This window comes from Vulpes vulpes, chromosome 9 (genome assembly GCF_048418805.1).
Source record: "Vulpes vulpes isolate BD-2025 chromosome 9, VulVul3, whole genome shotgun sequence".
NCBI classification, from domain to species: domain Eukaryota; kingdom Metazoa; phylum Chordata; class Mammalia; order Carnivora; family Canidae; genus Vulpes; species Vulpes vulpes.
Window position 1 is genome coordinate 88,725,576 of NC_132788.1, and position 25,951 is coordinate 88,751,526.

The window sequence follows — 25,951 nt, forward strand, 5'->3', positions numbered from 1 at the left end:
ACACTCTTTCCAAGGGTGACTTCCGCTTCCCCTTCCTGAGGGGTAAGTTGCATAACAGCACTACAAGGCCCCACCACAGAGGGCCTGCTTCATGGGCGGGAAGTATCTGCTCCACACATTTTGGCTTTAATTAAATCCTGCCTGTAAGGTTCTCCAGTTGTTTCTTATGTGTGTGTCCCGTCGAACCGACCAACACTGAACTCCCTAGGAGCTGGGCCTGTGCCTCTCTTACCTACTTGCCACTGATCTGAGGACAACTCCAACTGGTAAAATCCAGCCTAATGTTGGGCCCAGAACACATGGTTAGGAAAGCAAGTACCCAAGTAGGAAGTGTCTACCTTAGTCCAGGTTCTCCAGAGAAACGGAACCAGTAGAGAGAGGGAACCAGGTGAGAGGGAGATACAGATTTATTAAAGGAATTGGCTCATTTGACTGTGAGAACTAGCAAGTCCAAAATCTGTAGGATAAGCTACGGCAGTCTTGAGTCTAGGTTCCTCAGGGCAGGGCAGGCAGGCTGGAAACTCAGGCAGGGTTTTCATGTTGCACATGGAAGCAGAATGCTTCTCCCTCCAGTCTTTGCTCTTAAGGTTTTTAGCTGATTGGATGAAGTGCCCCTCGTTATGGAGGGTGATCTGTTTTACTCAAAGTCCACTGACTGTAGACGTTAAATCACATCTGAAAGATACCTTCAAGGCAACATCGAAACTGGTATTTGACCTAACAAACAGCTGGGTACTGTGGCCTACCCAAGTTGACACAAAGTTAAATGTCACAGTGACTGTCCCTTCAAAATGGACTGTGGCCACTGCCTATCAGCTGGGCTTCCAGCCAACTCCTTGTCCCCTGCCATCTACCCAGGCAGCAGTCAGTGATTATTTAGAAATGTGAATCAGACTGTGTCACTCCCCAGTGGTTTCCTGCCACCCTCAGGAAAAGCCCTTCCCTGGGCTTTGAAAGGCTCTGCAGTCTGGCTGCTGCCCACCTTGCCCACCTGGTCTCCTGCACGTTGAACAGCCCCTCACCCCACTCTTGCCACATGGACCTCTTGCTACTGTTGGAACAGCAAGCCTGTTTCCACAGAAGGCTTTTGCCCCAGTCTCCAACCCTTCCGGGCAGGCAGAAGCAGGGCCCTGGGATTACCTGAGGCAGTCTCTCCTCTCGGTCTTTATCATAAATTCCGCTGAGCTCACTTGAGTGGGTTTCTGTTCCTTGCAAGCACTGAGTCCTAATTAGTACCCTCATCACAGCCTGATGATGAAGGACCCCCAAGGACCTCCCAGGAAGACTTACCTCAGCACCCAGGGCCCACAGGGATGCGCACCTCCAGCCCAGGCTGCTCCCTGTCCTGTGCACATTCTGCACCTGGCCGGCCCCATCACTGCCTTCGGGCTCTACGCAGCCCCAGACCTGTCCGCCCCATCACCCCGTCTCTCCCTACCCGATTGTCATGTGCCTAAACTCCCTCACCTATAAGGTGAGGCGACTATGAGCTCCTTCACAGCTGCACATCAGCTCCTCTCACAGGCGAGAACTCAATCAAGGGCAGCCGAGGGGCAGCCCAGGTAGCTCAGTGGTTTAGTGCAGCCTTCGGCCCAGGGTGTGATCCTGAAGACCCAGGATCGAGTCCCATGTCAGGCTTCCCTTCATGAAGCCTGCTTCTCCCTCTGCCTGTGTCTCTGCCCCTCTCTCTCTATGTCTCTCATGAATAAATAAATAAAATCTTAAAAAAAAAAAAAAAAGGCAGCCGAGGTTCACTCACCAGCAAGGTGAGGTGCAGGGCTCTCTCACTCCCCTGCCGCCTCTCCCCTTGCTGGTTACCCTGCCTGCTCTCATCGCCTCTCCCCACTCAGGAAATCAGTGGGGTTTGGGGCTCTTTCGTTCCCAGCATTTGCTCTTATTCATCCTTGGGAAGTCCTTAGAGGGTTGGTTTGGTGGTAAGCCCCCTAAAGGCAGGCTGGCACCCATGCATCCCAAGACGTCAGGAGCCCCTGTCCAGCCTGAGACAGGCTCCTTTCTCACACCCCCATCCCCGGCACCGAGCCCAGTGCCCACACGTCCTCAGTCAGATGGTGGGACGCATGCATGGATACAGCACTCCCTGTCTGTACCACTTGCATTCTCATGTTTCACCACCCCTCGGGAAGAGCCCTCCCACTCCCCACCTGGAACTCAGTTCCCAGCCAGCGGGGCAATCTGTGCGGGCCTCCTGATTCCACCTCAGGACCCCATTGCCTAGATTTCATGCTATGCTCCACTCATGAAGCAGGAAACCAGCCGGGTATGGGAAGGAGAAGGGGGGGCTTTGGTGCCTGATGCCCAGGGCTGAAACCACATTTGCTTCCGAAAGGCACGCTACCAGCTCTGTGACTCAGTTTCCTTGTCTGTGAAAAGGCAATGGTGACACCTACCTCTTAAGATCTTTCTGCAGATTGAATAGGATAAAACATACAAAAGCAATGGGCACAGTGCCCAGAGCAGGCTCTTAATATGTTTTGGTTCTCTCCTCTTTTCCTCATTTTTTTTCCCCCTTCTCTGCTCTGGGATGATGGCCAGCTTTTTACAACTTAGATTAAAAAATAAAAATTACTAGGAATATTAGTTCCAAATGAGCCAAGCAAATACCAAACTCCCAGTGCAGGCGTATCCTGTGGGGAAGCGACATATATTGCTACTCATCCGTGCCCCTCTCCGAAGGTCTAGTGCCGTCTGGTTACTACTCAATAATCTCATCTTCTCCTCATGTGTGAAAATTGATTTTTTAATGATCTGTTCCAGAGTATTTCTAGGTATTAATGTTACATTAACTCATTTATAATTCCCCAAGTGTCACCGTCCTTTGAAAAAAACCAGATAATGAATATCCCCCTCCCAGCCATCTGGAATCTCTGGCCGCTTGAGAATACCCCAATACAAGTATTAACGGGCTATTCGCAAGCTACTTATGCAGGCCTTGGGCTGAGGCTTCCTGCAAGCTAGCTGGCCACTTGGCATTTAGTTTTAAGAGCCTTGGAGTAGGAGCACTTAACTCCAGTGTGCTGGGTTCAAATCCCAGCTCTGCTGCTTAGCCACAACCTCTCCATTACATCGTCTGTAAAATGGAATTACAACCACTCATGTTACAGTGGAGTTATTGTGAGGCATATAAAGGGTGAAAAACAAAAAGCACTCAGTATCAGGTTGTACTGTACAAAGCTGCCTTTTTTTTTTGTCAGTCAAAAATGGTTGTTTATTGGCAATTTCATTTAGTTCTAGCTAACAGGATTTTGACAAGATGGTAGAAGCCGCTATCGTGGTAGAGCTGACTGGCAGACAGACAGAGGGAAGCATTTGAAAAAGCAAGGCGAGAGCACCATCATCTTCCACTCCCCGGTGGTGGGCTTTCCAGCTAGTGTCTCTTTGTTCACTTTGCCCAACCCCGGAACTAGCACCACCTCTCCTCTGTTCCCTCCACCTCCGCCTCACTGGTCTCTTAGCCTGTCCATTGCCCTGTGGTCCACGTGGCCTCTGCCCATGCTGTTCCCTCTGTCCCAAACACTTTCTCCAGCTGCCACTTCCCTAATCCCTATTCCTCCTTAAATCCAGTCCAATTATCACATCCTCAGGGCAGCTCCTCTAACCTCTCGGACTGAGGATATCCCCACTAGGTGTTCTTGAACTGCTTACTTATCCTGGGGTCATTACACACTTACCCACGTGATTATCTGGGTACGACAGTCTCCATCTACAGTGTGTGATATATATGTTTGCAGAGACCACAGCTGCTGCTTCTTGTGCCGCTGTAATCCTAGCACCAAATACAATGCCTGGCCCACCACAGATTAATGAAGGGATATGAAGGAAGGAATATCACACACAGCAACAATGCCCTGCAGTGATCCCCCAAACATGGTAGGAGTTCAGAAGAGCTGAGGGAAGCCAGCAGTGAGCCAACCTCTGACATTGAGAGAAAGGGGGTAATATTGAGGGAACTCTCATACCCTGAGGGCTCAGGGTGCCATGGGCTTCATTTGGCTGACCACTTGATCTGACATCATGATACGAGATCTTTCAAGGCAGCTGGAAACCCCTCTGTGAGCTCTATCAAGGCCAAAGCCCTACTAAAGAGATGTCAGACTAATGGACACCCTAGTTTGGTTGGGTCCTTTCATCATTTTTTTTCATTCATCAAATGATTTCTAAAGCCTTCTATGTGCTGCTTTTAACCCTGCCACTCCACTTCCCCACTCGCAGCCAGAATGATCCTTCAAAAATTAAACAGAGCTGTCTCTGTTTTTTGCTTAAGCAATGGCTTCCAATGGTGCAAGATAAAACCCAGGATCATACTTCACCAGACTCTCTCCTGCCTCCCCAACTCAATCAGAGACACTGGCCATCACTGAATCTTGAAATTGGCCAAGATCACTTTCATCTCAGGGTTTTTGCATTCATTGTCTGTTCTGCCTGGAATGCTATTCCCCGAGACCTTGGCATGGCTCACTTTAGGTCTGAGCATAAAATCTAGCTTTGCAGAAAGCCTTCCTAAGCACCTCTGGCTATATATCTTTGCAGTCACTGTCAAGCCCAATGCAACAGAACTTTGAGCAATGATGGACATATTCTATATCTGCGCTATCTATATAACAGCCACCAGATACTTATGGTTATTGAGCATATGAAATGTCACTGGTGTGACTGAAGAACTTACTTTTTAACTTGATTTTATCTTAATAAATTTTAATCTGACTTAAATAGCCACACGTGCTTAGTGGCTACCATGCTGGACAATAACAAACCCAATACCCTGCTTTATTTTCTTTAATGCATGCAATATCTGAAGTCCTTTTTATTTGTTTTTAAGTTTATTTTTCCCTCTCCTCCCCATTAAAAACTTGATCTCTCTATGAATATAGTCTGTCTTGTTCATAGCTTGAAGCCTAAGGTCTACAACAGGGTCTGGCTGTTGGGAGGCACTCAAATGTGCTTTGATTAGGTAGGCTTGTGTCAAAAAAGATATCAATACCATTATCCTCACCATCAATCTGAGATGGATCCAGATAACATCCACCTAAAAGCAGGGTTTTCCATCCCAGGATTTGCCCCCCCAAGCAATTTTGAGATGTGTCACACTTGTTACTAGTAATGGTGAAAGTACTCACGTTTGCAAAGGACTCTCTTTTCTAATTAGAGTAGATTTTAAGGTTATCTGAATAATAAGCTGTAATCATCTGTATCCAGATTGATTTTCTTGAGTAGGAGGGAGTGGAGGTGACTCACAGCTGGAGGAGAAAAACTGCATATGGGAGTCTGTCACACAGATGAGCATCATCTGTCACTTGTACTCAGGTAGGAAAAAACAGCAAATGTGGTGAATAAGATTGTTTTTGGTCTGCGCAGCATCTCTTCTCCCTTAATTCAGTAATGGAACGCCAAATTTCTAATATAGGGAAAATGCCAATCAAGGGGGCCCTCACACGCCAGCACATGACCCAGGCTGATCAGTCAGAGTTCTTTCTCAGGCAATGCAATGGACTCTGGGACACTAACGTTGGCACGACCTCCAACAAGGGTTGCAGTGTTGTTGCTTCCGGCTGCCAAGAGCCATCTTGCCCTACACTCAGAGATCACAAAGCCACACAGAAACAAATGGAGTCAAGAGCTGGCAAGGAAGAGTGAAATTCAATCAAATGATTCTGGTCAAATCCTTGACTCTAGTCATGCTTAAAGGCAGAGTTCTACCTTGGAATACCCAGATAAGTGAGCCACAGATCCTTTTAGTTTTTGACTTTGACCAAGAGTTCAGAAACACTGCCACCCACTCTTGCCATAAGATTGACTTCCCTGAGCCTCAGTCTTTTTCACAAGTGAAAGAGAAACAAAAACATCTACTTATCCTCTTTTTTTAAGAAGTAACAAAATTTATCCTAAGATATAAAAGTGCTTGATAGGATTCAAGGGACTGAAAGCAGCCAGGCCTCAAGTAAGGCCTGAAACCAAGGTCAAGAAAGCCACCAGGCTCCTGGGTCAAGTTCTCTCATTTCTCCTTTTTGTCCCTTGCTAGTCTCCTCTAAAGACTGGCTTTCCTGGCCCACTGGCTCATAGAGCAAAGAGAAAGGTCCACAGACTCTCCATGTTTCCACCTTTCTACTCAGAGATTAGCCTAGGATAAACCAAAACTTTTGGTCCAATTCCCAAATTCAAGGTGAGGAATATAATTGGTCCACCATGTGTCAGATGGTCCTGGGATGGTTGGAATGGTGATGACATCAAGCTACACAAACATGGTTCTTGGGGCCCACCCTCATGAATGAAGGGGCTACTGGGGTGGGGAGAATCATTGTTAGCCTGGAAGGAGACCTCAAAAGATGTCAACTATACTACACTACAGAGGTTTTTATAAGAACCTAACTGACCTAACATACTGTTTATGAAATCATCAGTGAGAAATTGTTGACTGTTTCGTGGCTCATACTCAAGAACTGTAGGCTGAACCAGAACATGTGACCTCTAGGTCCAGCCAGCAAAGCAGCTTACAAGACTAACCAATCATCCTATAATGAGCTCCTTAAGTGTCCAATAAATAGATTATCTGGTTCAAGTAAAAAAATTCATCTATGAATTTGAATCCATAACTAGGTAGCAAAATATGGAAGAGCAAGACTCAACCAGGGTACTTGGTCTAAAATGAGCATGATGCTTTACACATGATGATATCCCCTGCCTCTAAAGCAAACCCATATTCAGGGCACTGCTTATCAGTAGTATTAAAATGTTTTTTAAATTATATAAATTGTTCTAAAAAGGAATTCTCACAATTCCCTATAGATTAAAAAGAAGTTTCTTCATAAATCCCAATTTAAGTAAGAACTAAATCACACCCTAGTCTCTACATCATGGTAACTTTGCCATTCTTGCTCAGAAGGGTTAAGAAGCAACTAAAGGGTAGACACAGAATATGTGGCCTTATTATCATGATTAGGACTGCTATTTAGAACATTCTAGCACTTATTATCAAAGTGGTCCAGTTGGTCTTGCTGATTCACCTCTGCATTTCTCACAGGATGTTAATTAGAGGAGGAGACATCCAAGGCTACAGTATACACACCATAAAAGGAGGGGATGTCCACTGCCAGTGACCAAGATAACAAATTATAACAATGTCTTTTCCATCACTACCTAGAATCCTAGCAACAGCTTCTCAGATAAAGAAAAAATAAGTGATAACAAGTGTAGTGACCACTAGAGTGTCTAATGTGCAGGGTTGGGTGTCCAAAGGCTGACTTATTATACTTGGAGGTGGGGATATCACTGGGGGTCAGGGAAAAGAATGGAATGAAGAGCCATCCTAAGCTTTTCCAGACACATTGAGAATAGATGGAATCTTGCAAAATCTAGAAAAATGTTATTGTATTTTCAATACACATTAAGTTCTATGTCATTTCAGAAAATGCCAGTGTTATCTGAATGAAGCTACATGGAGGCTGATGCGTCCAGATACTGTACTGTGTCCTTGCTTAGGATCTCTTAAGGTCCTCCACATACTCTCCTGCACCCATCTGACCCCATGAGGAAACTGCAGTTCAGTGTGATTAAGTGATTGTCTGAGGGTCCTATAGCTAGGAGGTAGCAAAATCCACATTGGAAACCAGTTGTGACCAAGGCCAACACTGAGGCCATTTTTGGTTGCTCTGGGCTGCTTTCCAGAATTGCAACTTAACAAGGTATCATGGGAAAGCATGCAACTATTGCAACATATCTACATCATACACTGTCTTGTATTTAATGAGTGTTCTGAATATATTTGAGTGAACTGACCTGTTTGAATCACAATAATATGAGGAAATGAGATGTCATGAGTTAAGAAAAGGAAAACTAGAAATTAAACCTAAGGACATTCCTTAAGGATTCTGCAGCAATTACTCAGGATTAAGATGGAAGATTGTGAGGGTGTGATCTTTTTCTCGCTCAGCCTCCCCTGTTTATTTCTGTTACTGTTTTAACTTCATATGACAATAAATAAATGGGATTAAAAAAATTGAACATCAAAATAACAAATAAGAGAAGACGGTAAATCCATTTAGTGCTCTGACATTTCATTTGAGATAATGTTTTGGAGAAAATGGATACACTCTTCCGTGCTGACAATACAGATCGAGAACTGTTTTGTGGCAAGAGAAAACGGCTTCAATTTCATCTTGTCAATGGAGGTTAACCTGTTCTGTAACCTTAAAAAGGTCCATTCCTACCCTGCACACTGCAAAGGCTCTGAAACACTTCCACCTAATAAACTGCAAGACGCTGTTTGCTTTGGATGCCTTCAGGATCAAAAAGTGGAATGTTTGCAGGCTGCCTGTGTCGGGACCTTGAAAAAAAAAATCATTGTGAGGCAGAGCCAAGATGCCTAGACTTAAAACTTAAAACTGCAACCAAATCTTACAGCTGTTGATGATGCAAATATACACAAAAACTCACTTAAGGTTAGTATTTCTCCAGTGCTTTTCAATCCCTTCTCTATTGATTTAAAATCGCAATAGCATTCTCCAACTGCCAAGCAGTTTAACAGGATTCATGATTCATTCGTTCGTTCTCCCAATTCACATTTGCCAGGCACCCGTGATGTGCTGGGGTGGTTGAGAAAGTAGTGCTGAGTATCCCTGGTAATCTCCTCCATTCCCTGGCATTCCTTATAGTTTGTGTGGGCCATGTAACTAGTTTGACCAATGAGCAGTGAATAGATGTGACAGGTGTCACTCAATATGTAAAGTACTTGACAGAGGGCTCAGTATCACACACCATCTTTTCCCTTTGTAGCAATTCCAGTAGCTTCATATTCCAGATAATATAATGGAAGGTTCCTGGGTGCCTGAGTCTCCCACTGGAAGAGAAATGTCCTAGAATGCTCATGGGCACACAGGGGCACTTACAGTAGCAAAAAATAAACTTCTGTGTGTTAGTCCCCTGACATTTCGGGTTTGTTTGTTAAACTGACTAATGCAGTTGGGCCCCAGGCTAGGCGTGTTTTTGAAAAGATGAGAAATAATATAAATCCCTGCCCTCATTTATTCAAATCAAAGAAAACTGAAAATAAACATAAATTATGGGTATCAGTCTTTTATAAAAATGTTAGATTAGTTTAAACCACCTCAATTCACATTCAGATGTCCCTGCTCACTAGTAATGAAGGCATTCTATTTGGTTGAAAGCCTTCCATTAGTTTAAAAGCTCCAATTGTTGAACCATCAATGTCTATAAGAGTGTAATAAAGGACAGAATAACTAAGTGTTATGAAAGCGGAAGCTATAGCCAGATTAACATTCATGAGTTTACCCACCACTGTCCCATTCACAGTCATTTAGAAATACAAATACAATAATAAAAATTTCAACTTACAAAGAAGCCAAATGCTTCTTATTCCCCACCCCCTCCAACAAATGACAGCAAAGTCTGGAGTTTCTTTTATGGCATCTCAATTCTGCTCTAATTATTATGGAAAGAAACAGTATTAGAGAGTTACCAAATACAGCAAATGCAGTTTGTTGGAAATTGGAGTTATAACTTACATACTTATTGATGCATATTTCTCCCAAGTGTTAGCTTTAAAAGGGAAAATATATTTAATCCGCCAACGCAATCCAAAGAAACATAAATATATGGCTGTTCAAAGGGAAAAACTCATTTTCAAAATCCCCATGTGTGTATTTTAGGATCACTTAATGAAATTTTTATATAAACCAATAGACCTGATATGATAACGTGGTGTGAGGACATTTGCACTCATAAAGATCCATTTATATAAACTAACACAGACTTTGCTTAACCCCTCAAAGCATCACTTCCCTCTCCTCAGAAAGCTACAAATTAATTCAAATGTATTCATTTCATAAAGTCTAAGCAAATGGAATTCAGATAAACTCATCTGGCAATAGAGTTGCCTGTAGTCGGGGGTGGAATAAAATGAGAATGTCTATTAGCTTTTCAGCTGCTTTAGAGAACGAATGCCGTGTACAATTTTTGGAAAAAGATGTAAAGGCTGGGCTTTCGAGAACAAATCACTGTGGAAGAACCGAGAACAGTTAGCAATCATTTCACATGCTCGGGCTGTTTTGAAGTCTTTGATCTACCCCAGAGAAGCCACGGAAGCCAGGTCACTGAGAAGCTACCCCAGATTCCAGGGCCACTGTGGAATATTAGCCACAGGTTTTCCAGAGGGTGGTGATGGAGATCACACAACTTAAACAACTGCTTGAGGTTTCCGAGAAATCCTGCAGGCAACCCAGAACACATTGAAAACACAACTCTACTTGGGCTCTGCAAATGAGACAACAAAGGGAAGTGAAATTTTGGGAGAAGCTGGTGATTGTCTCAAAGCCTTGGAAGACAAAATACATGTGTGGCTTCTCATCAAATGTCCTTCCTGTTTCATTACCCAAGGGTGGCCTAGCCAGAGGCCACTCTTTCATGTTTGACCTCTACATTCTCATTCCCAGAAGCAACAGCAGAAGTGCTAGCCATCTCCAGGGATCTTGGATTCCGGGAGGCCATTGGGAAACGAGTATCTCCAGACCTCGCTGGTTTTCCCGACAGAGGCAAAGGCACACACAGGATTAGAAAGTATCCTAGGACCCAGGAATTCCTGTGATCATCACAGACAGGAATGATCTCAGGCCTGAGTCAAGAAGGCCTGGATCTCCTGCAAAGGATTGTTTTCACACCTGGATGAGTCTTCAACTCTTGAAGCCTCTGTCTCATGTGTCAACAAGGCATTTCTACCAGATGACCCCAGGGTTTACCTCCCTGCTTCCATACACTTCAGATTCTGGAGTTTGTTCCCAGGATTTTCAGGCTTTTACCACAACCCATCACACTGGTATATGGAAGCATGAGTCCACATTTTCCATCAAAAGTGCCCCAAATGGAGAAGAGGTGAAAGTATCTTTGGATTTCAAGAGGCAGCCCAAGGGGACCAGTTGCAATCATTAAATTCCTCAAAGTTCCATGTTGAAGCTTAAAATTTTCATGCACATTTTATTCTATAACATATTTGTTTGTGACCCTGCTTTTATGATTTGTCTTATTATAAGACCCCCGTTTTCAGCAACTGAAACGTGTATTTGCTACTGCCCAGGAACCAGAAACAATGGTGGGGCAAGGCAGTAAAATAGGATAAGAAAGCATAATGAGGTGATCCAAGACATAGAAAAACATTTTTGATTATGGGATGCTGGCTCAGTGGCTGCAAATCCACATGGCTCTGTACCAAGCAACAGTCTCAGCAAAAGCATTTTATCTTCAAAATTCCAAGAAGAGGCATGATGAGAAATCAAAGAAATGCTTTCTCAGGGTCAGCAAACTCAGTGCAATTGCTTCAGAAGGAGCGCTTATAGTGTAAGTTGAGAGGTGCACAGGAGGTGTTAAGCCCTATTATAGACTTGACTTGTGCAAACCTGTGCAAGTATGTGAGATTTAGGAATGAGTAGTTTCCTGTGATTCTCATATTCTGACAAACAATTAAGGGAAAAAGAAATTCTCCTGGAGTTTTATAGAATTAACCCTATAAAAGATGAGACAGCCTGCTAAGGCAGAGCTGGATTACCCAGCTTCTGATGATAGGATGTTCCATTGAATAAAAACCTATAAAAAGCTCGAATAACAGCTGCCCACTAAGCATCCTAGAGCATTTATTCCCCTAAGGTATGAAAATACATTATTCAATCATTTGACCACATGTTTAAAACATGACTCAAAGAACTTACTTTAGTGAACTTTTTAGTACAACAATGTCTGCCCATGACAGTATTGTGGCTATAAGACATAAGAGCTAATATGGGATTTTTTTTCCTACTGAGCTCTCATGTCTCTGAGAAGGCAGGGAGAAGAGGTTCAAGTGGCACACAGGACTCCATTTTCATGAAACAACCCAAACATGGGAGTTGAGGCCAGTGACACAGGCAGGGAGCAGGTTCCAGAAAGTGCTATAATTGAGATTCTCCAAAATCCAAGCTTCTTACACCATGATCAATTTTTACTGTATTATCTCATCTATTCATTCATTAAGAATTTCTATCATGCTATTATTTTAAAACTTAGGTATACTCTTTTTAAAAGACAATTTTATATCACTACTGTAACTGGAAAAACTTGTATCATGAACCATAAAGTAGAAAGAAACCTTAAAAACACAATAAAAAGCAGCAGCAATATTAAATTATAACTGACTACAGCTGCTTGCTCTCTCTTCGGTTAGAAATGGAAGATAATCAAGAATTTGAAAGATCTTGAAGACATATTAATACTAAATTGAGACTTTCTTCCTGAGGTTGTCAGAGGCATTAACCAAAAGAGTAAGTCTATCTATCACTGCCGGTTCAAGTTCCCTACCTGTGAAAGTCCCCACAAACTCCTCTCCAGGAGCACCCATTAAGTGATCATGCAGGTCACATGGGGAATACGGCTCTATGTCATCAGATGGAGGATCCATTGAGGATTTCAACCTCTGAAAGGGTCCGATTTGAAGTTCAGAAATCTGCAGGAACTGTGGAGATCAGACTGGAGGATGGACAACCAGAAGACAAGCTAGCTCATGGAGACAGAATCTCAGGCAAGAGACCAGGACATCTTAGACCAGGACAGTGGCCATGGGTAGGAGAGAAGGGATCAGGTGAGACAGTGGGGATGTGGGACTTGACAAAATATGGCGACTGATTGACACAGGTGAATGGTAGGTGGCAAGTCAAGGGTTCTCCTCAGATTGCTGGTTGGTGTAAATGAATGGATAGTGGAACTATTCTCAGAGAGAGGAAACACAATAAGAGAAGCAGGACAGGTGGGTGGGGGAGGAGAAGATGGCTGTTCAGTTTTAAATAAGCAGTAATGGGAAACAGAAGGCCTGGAGCTGAGTTGAATGGTGTCAAATCCCTGCTCTGCCACTTACACTTACTAGGTATTACTGTGATGACCTTGGTCAAGCTGCTAATTCATTTTGTGACCCAGGTTCCCCATCTCAAAACACTGAGAATAGTTCCCTCCTCTCAGGATGAGGTATTCCATGCCAGGTACCTCTCTAGCCGCTTTACATATGAGCCAGTACACTCTGAGATCTATTAGCTATCAGCATCATTCCTGGAAACCCAATTTATTCAGATAATATTTGCTGATCAACGAACATCCTCAGAGTGACCAATAGGAGCCAGGCCCTGGGCTAGTGTCTGCTGACATTCTGTGACAGGCTCCAGCCTCCCCTGCGTCGCCCCTAATGGGACATTCAGCCACTAAATTGCCACCCTATCTACTGCTTCTTTTTTTTAAAGATTTATTTATTTGAGGTGGGGGAGTGGTAGGGGGAGAAACTGGGAGAGAATCTCAAGTAGGCTCCCTGCTGAGCATGGAGCAGGATGCTGGGCTCCATCTCACAACCCTGAGATCAAGACTTGAGCCGAAACCAGGAGTCTACCGCTTAACTGACTGAACAGCCACGTGGCCCCTATCTACTGCTTCTTGACAGGCCAACTTGAGAAAGAGGCTCATGTTCCTATTTACCACCCACCTACATCTTTAAGAGTAAAGGGAAAAAGGGTTATTGAAGCCTTCATGAACTATAAAATTGCCTTCAAATCTAGGTAAAGCATTAGTTACAACCTAAAAAGCCCACTTTTTATTTGGTTTGACTCTCAAAGTGGGGTTGGAATAGAGACATAGTTGGAGGTAGAGAATAGTAGTTGATGTCAGTGGCTCCCCCAGCTCCCCAGGAAGACCCCAGGGAAACCGACGGGACCTCCCAAGCATATTGGCTAACTTTCTTAAAAGGAGATTTCTTCATTTATCCTAAACGAATGGATTTCAGTACCAACATTCCAAAGCACAACAAAGCCCAAAGCCGTCTTTTCCTGTCTCTTCCCTTGCTGCAACGGAGACTTTCCACCCCATTTGCCATTTTGCCGAAGGAAGTGATTCAATCCTCTTATTCTCCAAAAAGCAGAATCACTGGCAGACCTTGGAGATACTCTGCCCGAGATTAAATCAGGACTCTGGTGCTCCTGAAAAGGGCGTCCTTTGCTTTACAACTCACCAAAGGACAGCTGTGACGGCAGTGAGCCCAGGAGCAAAGCTAAGACTGGGAGGGGAGCTCAGGCCCACGCTTCAGTCTCAGGATCCCTGGGGACAATCTCTCCCCTGAGCTCCTTCATTCGTTCCCAACCTGCCCCACTCTTCAAGGTCGTATTTAACTTAGATTACAGTTATCCTGAGATTCCATGCTCAGAGTCACAGTGAAAAGTTTGATGCCTACTCTACATTTTCAATGTAGAGTAAATTTACGGGTAAGGACTGGTGGTTACGAAATATTTCCTGAGCTCCACTAATCACCATGGGATTACAGAGGCACCAGGTGGGCCATGCTGGCCAGTCCCTTAGAGCTTCAATCAAAGAATAGAGAAACTCAGCATCTCAAGGGATGTATGCAGTAAACAGTGTTCATCCGTGGAATGCAAGCTCACTAGGCCAATGAAATATTTAATTTAAACACTTATTCTAAGTACATCAAATTTTGGTGACCTAGACCAACCCTTCTTCTTCTGTCTGTCCCCAATAGTCTCATTTTCTCATATTCCCTTTCTTCCTTCTCCTAGTTCTCGCTTTCTCTCAATCTTTCCTGCTTCCTTCTTTCATGAGTCTCTTCAATTACAGCCAACATTTGCTATGTACCTGCATGCCAGGTCCTCTGGTAACTACTTTTATGCATCACTTGATATAATCACCCAAAGCTAAGAGGTATGGTCTTAGCTCGTTTGGACGGCTATAGCAGAATGCCTTTTATAAGACTGGATGGCTTATAAACAACAGAAATTTACTTCTTACAGTTCTGGGGACTGGAAATTCCAAGATCAAGGTGCCCGCAGATTCAGTGTCTGGTTAGAACCTGCTTCCTAAGTGACTTCCTTTTTGCTGTAACTTCACATGGCAGAAGAGATAAGGAAGTTCCCAGGGGTCTTTTTTATAAGGGCACTAATCAGATTCATGAAGCTCTCTCCTCATGACCTGATCACCTCTTAAATGCTTCACTTCCAAACACCATCACATTGGGGGTTAGGATTTTAAAATATGAATTTGGAGGGAAGGGTACAATATTCAGCCCACAGGTATTACTGTTGTTGCTGCTGCTGCTGCTGCTGTTATTATTATTATTATTATCATTTCTATTTAAGATATGAGGACCCTAGAGTTTGAAAGATGAGGCAACTTACCCACAGTCTTACAAGAACTTGCTCAGCTCTCCTTCAAGCTACATCTTTTTTTTTTTTAAGATTTTAAAAAAATTTATCTATTCATGAGAGACAAAGAGGCAGAGACATAGGCAGAGGGAGAAGCAGGCTCCCTGTGGGGAGCTCAATGCAGGACTTGATCCCAGGACCCCAGGATCATGACCTGAGCCAGAGGCAAACGCTCAACCACTGAGCCACCCAGGCGTCCCACTTTCAAGTTACATCTTGAAGCCCTGTCTGGCTGGCTCCGTAATTGCTACTCTTCAACCACTGAGTTTCTCTCTCCTTCACCTCCTCCTTCTCCTTTTCCACAAGCCTAGTGGGTTCAGGCAGCACTGATGTACTTCCAAGACTCTTCCCAGGTTTACAGCTCACAGCTCAAAAGGGAGCCCACATGGGTTGTCAAGGGCAGCCCACAGAGCTATATCCCCATTCGGATGCCATTACTTTGGCTTTACTTTGAACTTATTTTCCTAGAGACAGATCAACTGAGGCAGTGGTCTATATCTTTTTGCCAGCTAGGACCCCTATTGTTGTTCATTTGATATGAGGAAAATGATGCACTGGACCTCTCACTTGAAGACAACATACACACAAAATAGTCACTTTTCTATTAAAAAGTTAAAGTTTAATTTTTAGTACTGAGGATTTAATGGTGCTTCCAGCAAATAGGCTACAAGCCACAATATGGCAAAATCCACCAGGAATCTCTGAACTTATTTTTTTTATATGATCCTTGTTTCTCAATCCAAAGATAACACCACAAAATGCACAAAATGATGAAGCAAACCTTTCGACACTGGATTGCCTACAAAATCGCAACCAATTGTCCCAAACTTTTGAAGGGCACCCACTTTCCTAGCTCTACTCATAATTATAGTGTTGGGCAACTATCGAAACTCAACACGGCTCAGAAATCACAACATTATAATGAAGCGGGTCCCTTTTTACAACTATTTTATATTGATTGTACTAACCTTCTTCTTTTAAACTTTTCCACATGTTTAAATCCATTTTTATTTAAAAAAATAAGTAGCTTTTTTTTTGCCCAAGACCCCAAAATAAATAAACACTATATATGAATAACATTTGTAATGTTACTGAGCAGTGCCAGCCATTGAGGGGAAAATGTTGGCCCAAATCAGCAAATTCTCTTCCTTCCAAAAATAAAAAAGGCAACAACATCAGCATAATTACTGGTTTGTTTGGGTTTTTTTCTGTTAAGTTGTGGTTTTCTTGGTTACAACAATGGGCAGTATAACCAGAGTAACACTAATATTATATTAAAGGAGTCCTGAAATTAGCAGAGGTAAAATTCAATTAATTTGATACTTTATTTAACATTTTTTTCTGTTCTCTCCTTAATTCAATACCAAAATAATAATAATAATAATAATAATAATAATAATAATTTTATACAACACTGCTATGGTAACTGGAGTTTTAAACATGGATCCTATCCAAAATTTCTGTCCCTTAATTATTCAATTAAACATTAATCAGAGGCTATTTTGCTGATGGAACTGAACTCAAGTCAGCTGACCTAAAAATATGAGATCTGGACCTGATCCAGTCAGATAAGCAGAGAGTTTTTTGTTTTTTGAGATTTTTTTTCCTACTCTTGGCCAAAGAGGAAGTCAGAAATATTTGAAGTGCAAGAAGGATTCAGTGTGTCCTTGATGTCTCTGAATATTGAAGAGTCACATGTTTGGTTCAAAAGTCAACTTTTAGGGACTGAGAAAGCCCCCAGCTGATAGCCAGCTGGGTAGTGGGGACCATAGTTCTACAACCACATGGAATTGAATTCTGCTAACAATTTGAATGAACTGGAAAGTGGATTCTTTCCAGAGCTTCTAGATGAGAACCAGCCCAGCCTCCACCTTGGTTTCAGATTTGTGAGACCCAGAAACCAAGTCAAGCCTACCTAAATATCTGACCTATGGAACTGTGAGATAATGCACTGGAATGATTTTAAGCAGCTAGATAGGTGGCAATTTGTTATGCAGCAATAAAATAGCAACACACCTACCATGTGCATGGCTCTATGCTAGAGGATTCCAAGAGGAAGTGTATTCACTTCGGTGTGGTCAGCTACTGAGTAGTCTTCCTCCCAGAACATGAACTAAGAGCATCTCTTCCTCCTATAAGTCCACAGACTTGTGTAGCACCAAATTATTTTGTGAAGAGTCAGAAGCAAATGAACAAAGGAAGAGGTGCAATCAGACAGCAAATAGCAGGTGGAAAGCCCTCTGGGATTGAGCAGGTTGGAGGGTGGCCAAGCATCCTGGAAGAGTAACCATGCACTGAACAACCAGGTTCCTTATAGAGCTATTTAAGGATTAAATTTTTTTAAATTATAGGTCAGCAATTAAATTCTACCTGACTTAAACAATAGGGAACTGTATTATGGGACATAACAGGAAGTCATATGTTAGGGGAGCATAAAACTGGTTTGGTTAACAATGACTTGAAAGTCCCAGATTCTTTCCACCTCTCTGCTCTGCCAATCTGTGATGATTTTGTATTCTAGTTGGTGGAAGATGGCTATAACTGCTTTAGTCTTTGCATTTAGAAACAATACTATCCAGAAGCATATTAGGATCAAGGGAACATTTTCCCAGAGGCCCCCTAATAGATTTCCCCTCGTAGTTAATTGCCCAGAGTTTGGTCACATGCCCAAGCCTGAACTAATCATGTGCAAAGGAAACAGAGGAAGGACAAGCTTCCCCCAAAGGGATGAGACTACTGGAAAAACATGCAGGGATTTCCAGAAAAGGAACCAATTCCTAAATGAAATCAGGGTTCTATTAGGATAAAAGAGAGGGGTAGGGATGCTGGGTGGGCAACCAATAGAATCTATTGTAGAAGTTCTTAGCACAGGGCTGGCACAAAGTACATACTCAAAGTTGGCTCTAATGCTCATTATTTGGGCCTTATCTCAATCCTCATAGTGATCCTAAAGGAGAATTATCATTATTATAGTTAAAGATAAATAAACCTAGTTTTTAAAAATTTTATTTATTTATTTATTTATTTATTTATTTATTTATTTATTTGACAGAGAGAAAGCACACAAGCAGGGGGAGCTGCAGTGGGAGAGAAAGAAGCAGACTCCCCACTAATAAAAAACTATAGCCCCAAGAGTCTAGTGTAAATTTTTCTAGTCCCTTTCAATCAGGCTGGGTGACTGTGACACAAATATGTTTGAGAATTAGGACTAGGAAGTGGAACAGGGCACTAGTGAGAACCCATGCCACGTATTCAGCCTCATCAAGAGAAGAGAGCACTACAATAGACCTGAAAGGGGAAAATACAATCTTTCTTGGCACAAATCACTCCCAAATGGAACCTGGGGCTTCCTCAGACTGCTTCCTTGATGCTATCTCACCCTTGTAAAATAGGAGATGTGAAAGTCCATAGTACCAGATGTTTTTCTTCTACCAATGTTTCTCCAAAGCATTATTATAGTTTAACAATAGATTAAAGCAAAAAGATATTTCTTTTCTTCAAAATGTTTGTGTCTGAGAGAGAGGACAGAAAGCGCTAGATTTTCTCTTCATTATCAGATTCAACCAAGATAAAAGATTTCCTTTTTTGTTAGGATTAAAAGGGATACATTCTTCAAACAATTTTCGCTTTGATGCCCATTGAGTACATATTTTAAATAGTTTCCAGAGACATGATCATGCACTTATCTCTTTGGGATGGCATGCTATAACAGACAGGACTCTGCAGTTGCAAGTGACAGAAAAAGAATAAGTTTAAGCAAAGAACAGTACTGGCTTACATAACCGAGATATCTGGGAATATGACTCTAAGGCACAGCTGGACATGACAGAGCCTCAAATAATGTCATCTGGATTATGTTTCACTCTTGTCTCTCAGCTGTATGTTCTTCTATGTTAAGTTCTGTTCCCAGTCAGGCTGAATCCACAGAATGGCTAGATGGCTTTCATAGCCCTGGGCTGAAACCTTTGCATAGAAGAGAGCTTGTCTTCCTCTGTAGCTCCAGCAAAGTCCTAGGGCTGGGCTCTGATTGGCTCTAACACAGGGTCATGTGTTCATCCTTGAACCAATCACTGCATCCAAGAAAACATCACTCTTTGACCAGGCCTGGAACAAGGCATAAACCCTGTGGACTGATGGGTCCCCAGTGAAAATACCCCCTAATATTCAGGGGATATTACTAAAAGGAGAAGGATGGAGACTGGGTGGGCAAATCATCTCCACAAAGACAGCTCCTCTCTTACAATGATAACCCATTCTTTCTCCTTTCGTGCCAGCACATCACCATGCACAAAGCCACATGTATCAAATAAGTAAAAGACAAGGGACAAGGATAGTTGACACCACGTTCCCTATGCAGCAACCATTAGGAGTAGCATGAGCAACTTCTTTATCCTACTCTTACCAGACTGAACCTACAAAATTCCCATTTTTCATATGTTAAAAACTATCAAGTATCAGCAATGGCATATGGTTCATCCTAAAATGATGAGTGGGTTCTCCCTAATTTCACCAAGCCCATTCATATTCATAAAGGCTAAAATTTATGTAGATAGAGCTTGTACCAGGACTTTAACTCTAGCACTAAAAAAAAAAAAAAATTTTGTGTGCCGATAAAATACCATTTTTATCTATTTTACATGAAAATTTCCTTTGACAATTATTCCCTTGTTAAAATTTTGGCCACTGCATTTTCACTTTGGTTTTTTTTTTTTCAGTTTTTTTATTTAAATTCAATTTACCAATGTACAGTATAAACACCCAGTGCCCATCCCATCAAGTGCCCTCCTCAGTGCCCATCACCCAGCTATCCCATCACCCCACCCACCTCCCCTTCCACAACGCTTTGTTTGTTTCCCAGAGTTAGGAGTCTCTCATGGTTTGTCTCCCTCTCTAATTTTTTCCACTCAGTTCCCCTCCTTTCCCTTATAATCCCTTTCACTAGTTCTTATATTCCACGTTTGAGTGAAACCATTTCATGATTGTCCTTCTCCAATTGACTTACTTCATTCAGCATAATACCCTCCAGGCCCATCCATGTCAAACCAAATGGTGGGTATTCACCTTTTCTGATGGCCGAGTAATGTTCCATTGTATATACCACATCTTCTTAATCCATTCATCTGTCAAAGGACATCATAGATCCTTCCACAGTTTGGCTATTGTGGACATTGCTGCTATGAACACTGGGGTGCAGGTGTCCCAACGTTTCACTACATCAGTATCTTTGGGGTAAATCCCCAGTAGTGCAATTGCTGGGTCGTAGGGTAGCTCTATTTTTAACTTGTTGTGGAAACTCCACACTGTTTTCCAGAGTGGCTATACAAGCAAGCCCTAAAAATTAAATACCAAGTACTTTCATGGATTATCTTAAAAGGAAAAAACATGCAAAGCTATACTGTTAGAAAGTGGATCAGTCATTATCAGGGATGAGAGATGGGGTAAGGAGACTGACTATAAGGGGTACAAGAGAACTTTTGGAGGTGAAGGAAATGTCCTATCAGTGATTATGGTGGTGGTTATGCAACTGAATGCATTTGTCTAAACTCATCAAATTAAAGACTTATCATTGGCAGATTATACTGTATGTAAATTATACTTCACCAAAGCTGACCCTCCAAAGAATTAAATTAAAAAACACACAATGAAGTAGTGTTTTATTGACAAAGAAACTAAAGCTGCCATAATATAACTATTTGGCCAAGAATCAGGGGAGGGTATGCAGCAAAATCCGTAGCAAAGTTAGAGCTGAAGGGCCCTTAGAGACCAGCTGATTCAGCCCCTTCAGGTACTGATCTAGACAGCCTGCAGTGGCAGGCTTTCCCTCTCCTTTTGGTAATGGCAGCTTCTTTTATGTGCCCTCAGCCCATGTAGGTGACCCTGCTCCTCTGGATCCACGGGAGAACTCAAGGCACATACCATGAAGCAAAGTCCATTGGCCCAATGTCCAAGGCAGGGACTTTGCACAGTAGGAACTAATGACAGGAAGGCCTAGGACTTTTGTGCAAGAATCGTGATAAGAGCATCCTTTTCCTGAAACAGAAGCACTTGGGGATGCAGTGGAGACAAAGCCAGCATAATTTACCTGAGAATGAAGATGGCATGCAAGAATAAGGAAGTAAGAGAGCAAGAGTGCCCTGCCCTACTGCTATCTGCACTACCCAGGCATATGTCAGCTACGAGAGCCAGACAGGCTCTTTTGGCCTGAGCCAGTTTGCTTTGTGTCTTCTGTCATGTGCACCCAAAAGGTCTTGCTCGTGTCAATGGGGGAAGTGAAGACCCTCAGAAGAAGAGCATTTTGAGCTGAATCATGTTTCTCCAAAAGATGTGAAGTTCTAATCCCATGAAGCTACCCATGAAGATGGCCTTATTTGGAAAGAGAGTTTTTGCAAGTGTAGTAAATTGAGGTCACACCAAATTAGAGGGGTGCCTAAATCCAATATGACTTTTGTCCATGTAGGGAGAGATGCAAAGACATGGACCCACACACAAGGTGAGATGGGAATGTTGCAGCTGCAAGCCCAACAATGTCAAGTATTGCCAGCAAACCACCAGAAGCTAGAGGAGGCAAGGAAGGACTTTTCCCTAGAGCCTTCAGAGGTAGGTCAGCCCTGCCAACAACTTGATTTCAGACTTTTAGCCTCCAGAACCGTGGGATAACAAGTTCCTATGTTTTCAGCCACTCATCTGTGGCACTTTGTTGTGGCAGCATTAGGACACTAACACTGATTCTGGTACCAGGAAAATGAGGTTTGCTATAACAAATACCTAACAATGTGGAAGTGGCTTTGAAATGGGGTCATGGATTGAAGTTGGAAGAATTTTGAGGTACATGATAGAAAAAGCCTGGATTGCTTTGAGGAGACTGTCGGTAAAGTAAGGACATTACACACAATTCCAGGAAGGGCTCAGAAAGAAGAGAGAGCTACAGGAAAGCTCCATTCATCTTCATGAATACATATATCATTAGAAACAGAACGTGCTGGAAATAGGAATGGTGGAAGTTCTTCTGGTGAGGCCTTAAAAGGAAATTATGAACATGCTATGGACAGTGGAGGAAAGGTGATTCTTATATACACAGTGGCAGAAAACTTGGCTGAGTTATGTTCTGCTGTGAGGTGGAAAGTAGAGCTTGTGAATGATGAACTTGGATTATTTTGTTGAAGAGACTTCAAAGCAAAGTATGGAAGTTGTGGCCTGGTTTCTCCTTGCTGCTTATAGCCAAATTTGAGAGGAAAGAGATAAATTGAAAGCAGAATTGTTAAAAAAAAGAAAGAAAGAAAGAAAGAAAAGAAAGAAAAGAAAGAAAGAAAGAAAGAAAGAAAGAAAGAAAGAAAGAAAGAAAGAAAGAAAGAAAGAAAGAAAACCAGTACTTGGTGATTTGGATAATTTTTTGCCTATCCAGATAACAAAAAATGAGCAAGTGGGCTCTGGAAAGAATACTACGAGTGTGTGGATGAGCCAATTCTGGCTAGAGAGATTAGATGTGTGACTCCCAGATCCAATCAACCATCTCTGCAGGAGCAAGGAATAGAGATGGGATCATCCAGGAAAAATCTGTAGAATACCCTCCAGATTATTGACACAGATCTCCCTAACATTCATGGAAGACTGTTATATAAGCAGAAACACTGTCAGCCTGGCCTGGAAGAGACAGAGGTGAGATGAAAGGAAGGAAGGATGACTCTGAGGGCAGAGCCACAGATTCAGAGGCCAAAGGAAGTGGGATGCAAAGGATGGGGTTGCTACCCGGGGCCCAGATAGTGGTGCCTGGAGTCACAGAAGATTATTCTCAAGACTTGAACCTAATAGAACTTGTCCTGTTGGGGACCGTCTCTTCAATAAATGGTGCTGGGAAAATTGGACATCCACCTGCAGAAGAATGGAACTAGACCACTCTCTTACATCATACACAAAGATAAACTCAAAATGGATGACGGACCTAAATATGAGACAAGAATCCATCAAAATCCTAGAGGAGAACACAGGCAACACCCTTTTTGAACTTGGCCACAGCAACTTCTTGAAAGAAACATTTATGAAGGCAAGGGAAATAAAAGCAAAAATGAACTATTGGGACTTCATCAAGATAAAAAGCTTCTGCACAGCAAAAGAAACAGGCAACAAAACTAAAAGACAACCTACGGAATGGGAGAAGATACTTGCAAATGACATATCAGATAAAGGGCTAGTATCCCAGATCTGTAAAGAAATTATTAAACTCAACATCAAAGAAACAAACAATCCAATGAAATGGACAAAAGACATGAACAGAAATTTTTACCAAAGAAGACAGACATGGCCAACAAGCACATGAGAAAATGCTCCACATCACTTGCCATCAGGGCAATACAAATCAAAACCACAATAAGATACCACCTCATACCAGTGAGAATGGGGAAAATTAACAAGACAGGAAACAACAAATGTTGGAGAGGATGCGGAGAAAAGGGAACCCTCTTGCACTGTGGGTGGGGATGTGAACTGGTGCAACCCCTCTGGAAAACTGTGTGGAGGTTCCTCAAAGAGTTAGAGCTACCCTACGACCCAGCAATTGCACTGCTGGGGATTTACCCCAAAGATACAGATGCAGTGAAACGCCGGGACACCTGCATCCCGATGTTTCTAGCAGCAATGTCCACAATAGCCAAACTGTGGAAGGAGCCTCAGTGTCCACTGAAAGATGAATGGATAAAGAAGATGTGGTCTATGTATACAATGGAATATTACTCAGCCATTAGAAACGACAAATACCCACAATTTGCTTCAACATGGAGGGAACTGGGGGGTATTATGCTGACTGAAGTAAGTCAATTGGAGGACAAACATTATATGGTCTCATTCATTCAGGGAATATAAAAAATAGTGAAAGGGATTAAAGGGGAAAGGAGAGAAAATGAGTGGGAAATATCAGTCAGGGTGATAGAACATGAGAGACTCCTAACTCTGGGAAACAAACAAGGGGTGGTGGAAGGGGAGGTGGGCGGGGGGTTGGGTGCTGAGGGGGGAACTTGATGGGATGAACGCTGGGTGTTATGCTATATGTCGGCAAATTGAACTCCAATAAAAAAAATATATACAAAAAAAAAAAAAAAAAGAACTTGTCCTGCTGGATTGCAAACTTGCTTGGGATTCCTGACCCCTTTATACCTTGCAATTTCTCCTAACTAATGTAGATAGACTTACCTAGCTCCCCAGAGCCAATCAGTGGCAAACCTGTACACGGTGGCCCTGATTTATACACTGATTTGGCTTACAAAGAAAACAACAAAATTGCCTAAGTAAATACTTTAATAACTGTTTCTGCCATAAACAACTAGTTGTTACAATTATTGCATTTATAGATAGGATTCTCAAAGAAGAAACAAATAGTAGTAGAGCTTGTGGGTGTATATTTATTTAGATACAGAGTGATGTAAAATTGGCACTGAGTTTATTACTTTCCTTAATATAAAGAAAAGCAAACTTGAAACAAAACTTAAAAGGCCAAATTAGCACATCTTTTTCATCAAAACCATGAACACACTATGTTCATTAAATGGAATGAATTTGAATTGCCCTATATATTCAGCCACATGTAGAGACAAATTTCTGTATTTAGCCAATTCTTCAATATTAGCCAACGAGAGCAATTCTTTTCCTTTATACTATGTATGCCAGGAGAAGCCAGAGCTCTCACTCTCTCCTGAGTTTTGTACAATCCACTCTCTAAGAAGTATTAACTGAGTGTGATTAATAACAGAACACATACTGATTCTTGGATCCAGCTACGTCGTTCCATGTTATTCCAACGTAGCATGCGGAATGGAAGGATTCAAAAATACAGTTCAACTATCACATTAAAAGTAGTTTGCTTTTTCTTGTATTTCACTGAAAGGCTGATTGAGTGATATTGACCACTCTAAAATAAATAAGTATAAGATAAAGTCTCCTATGGTTCCAAAGTACCTATGATTAAATTCATCTTGAGTCAAACTGAGACGTGAGGAGCCGCGAAATAGCTAAAGATGAACGAATCTCTGCAGAGATGATGTATGGCTCCCCTGACAAATAGAAGAACGTAGCTCTCCTTGCACTTGGGAAGTTAAGATGCCGTTAAGGATGAAATAATGCAGAAGTGAAACACCTGTCATGAAGCCCTGCGTTCTGGACAACAGAAACAGCTGAATCCATCTGCTCCACAAGCACACTGGAAGTCTGGGGTGGTTTGATACACGGTTCAGTGGTGACCGACGAGGTGCAGACAGACGGCACTGGTGAGAACATGAGGTCCCGCTTGCTCATTTTTCCTCTGGTTAGCTTGCTGGCACTTCCCTGCAAGGTGTGGGTCTTTCAGCAGCCCTGCTCTACCTCTTATTTCATCCTCGAGGTTTTTAATAGAACCAGACCTCTCCTACTTTTGACCTAGCAAGGACATAACTTATCCGGGAGTGAAGACAACCCACAGGGAGAAGAAACTGAGAGATGGTTCCTGATGACATTGTTTGAATCCCTGGATGGAACATGGTCTAGACTCTGAGCCTAGAGAAGATGGTTCCTCTTGCTCCAGGGGAGAGGTCCCTGACCCAGGCCTCAACAACCAGTGCTCAATGGAAAACTCAGAGCTGGGTATGTGACATGGGCTAAATTTGTCAAGCCAATTAGAGGCAATGAGCTTCAGTTCTGAGCTTCTTATGTTGAGCTTCCAGGGAAGCAGTTTCTTCTTTTCCACT

The 25,951-nt window shown here is 42.5% G+C and overlaps 1 protein-coding gene across 2 annotated transcripts in view; it reads right to left on the reverse strand.

Moving 5' to 3' along the window:
• The window catches only part of CACNA2D3 (calcium voltage-gated channel auxiliary subunit alpha2delta 3), an 833,608-nt gene that overhangs the window by 518,407 nt on the left and 289,250 nt on the right, over positions 1–25,951 (reverse strand). The window lies entirely within an intron of this gene.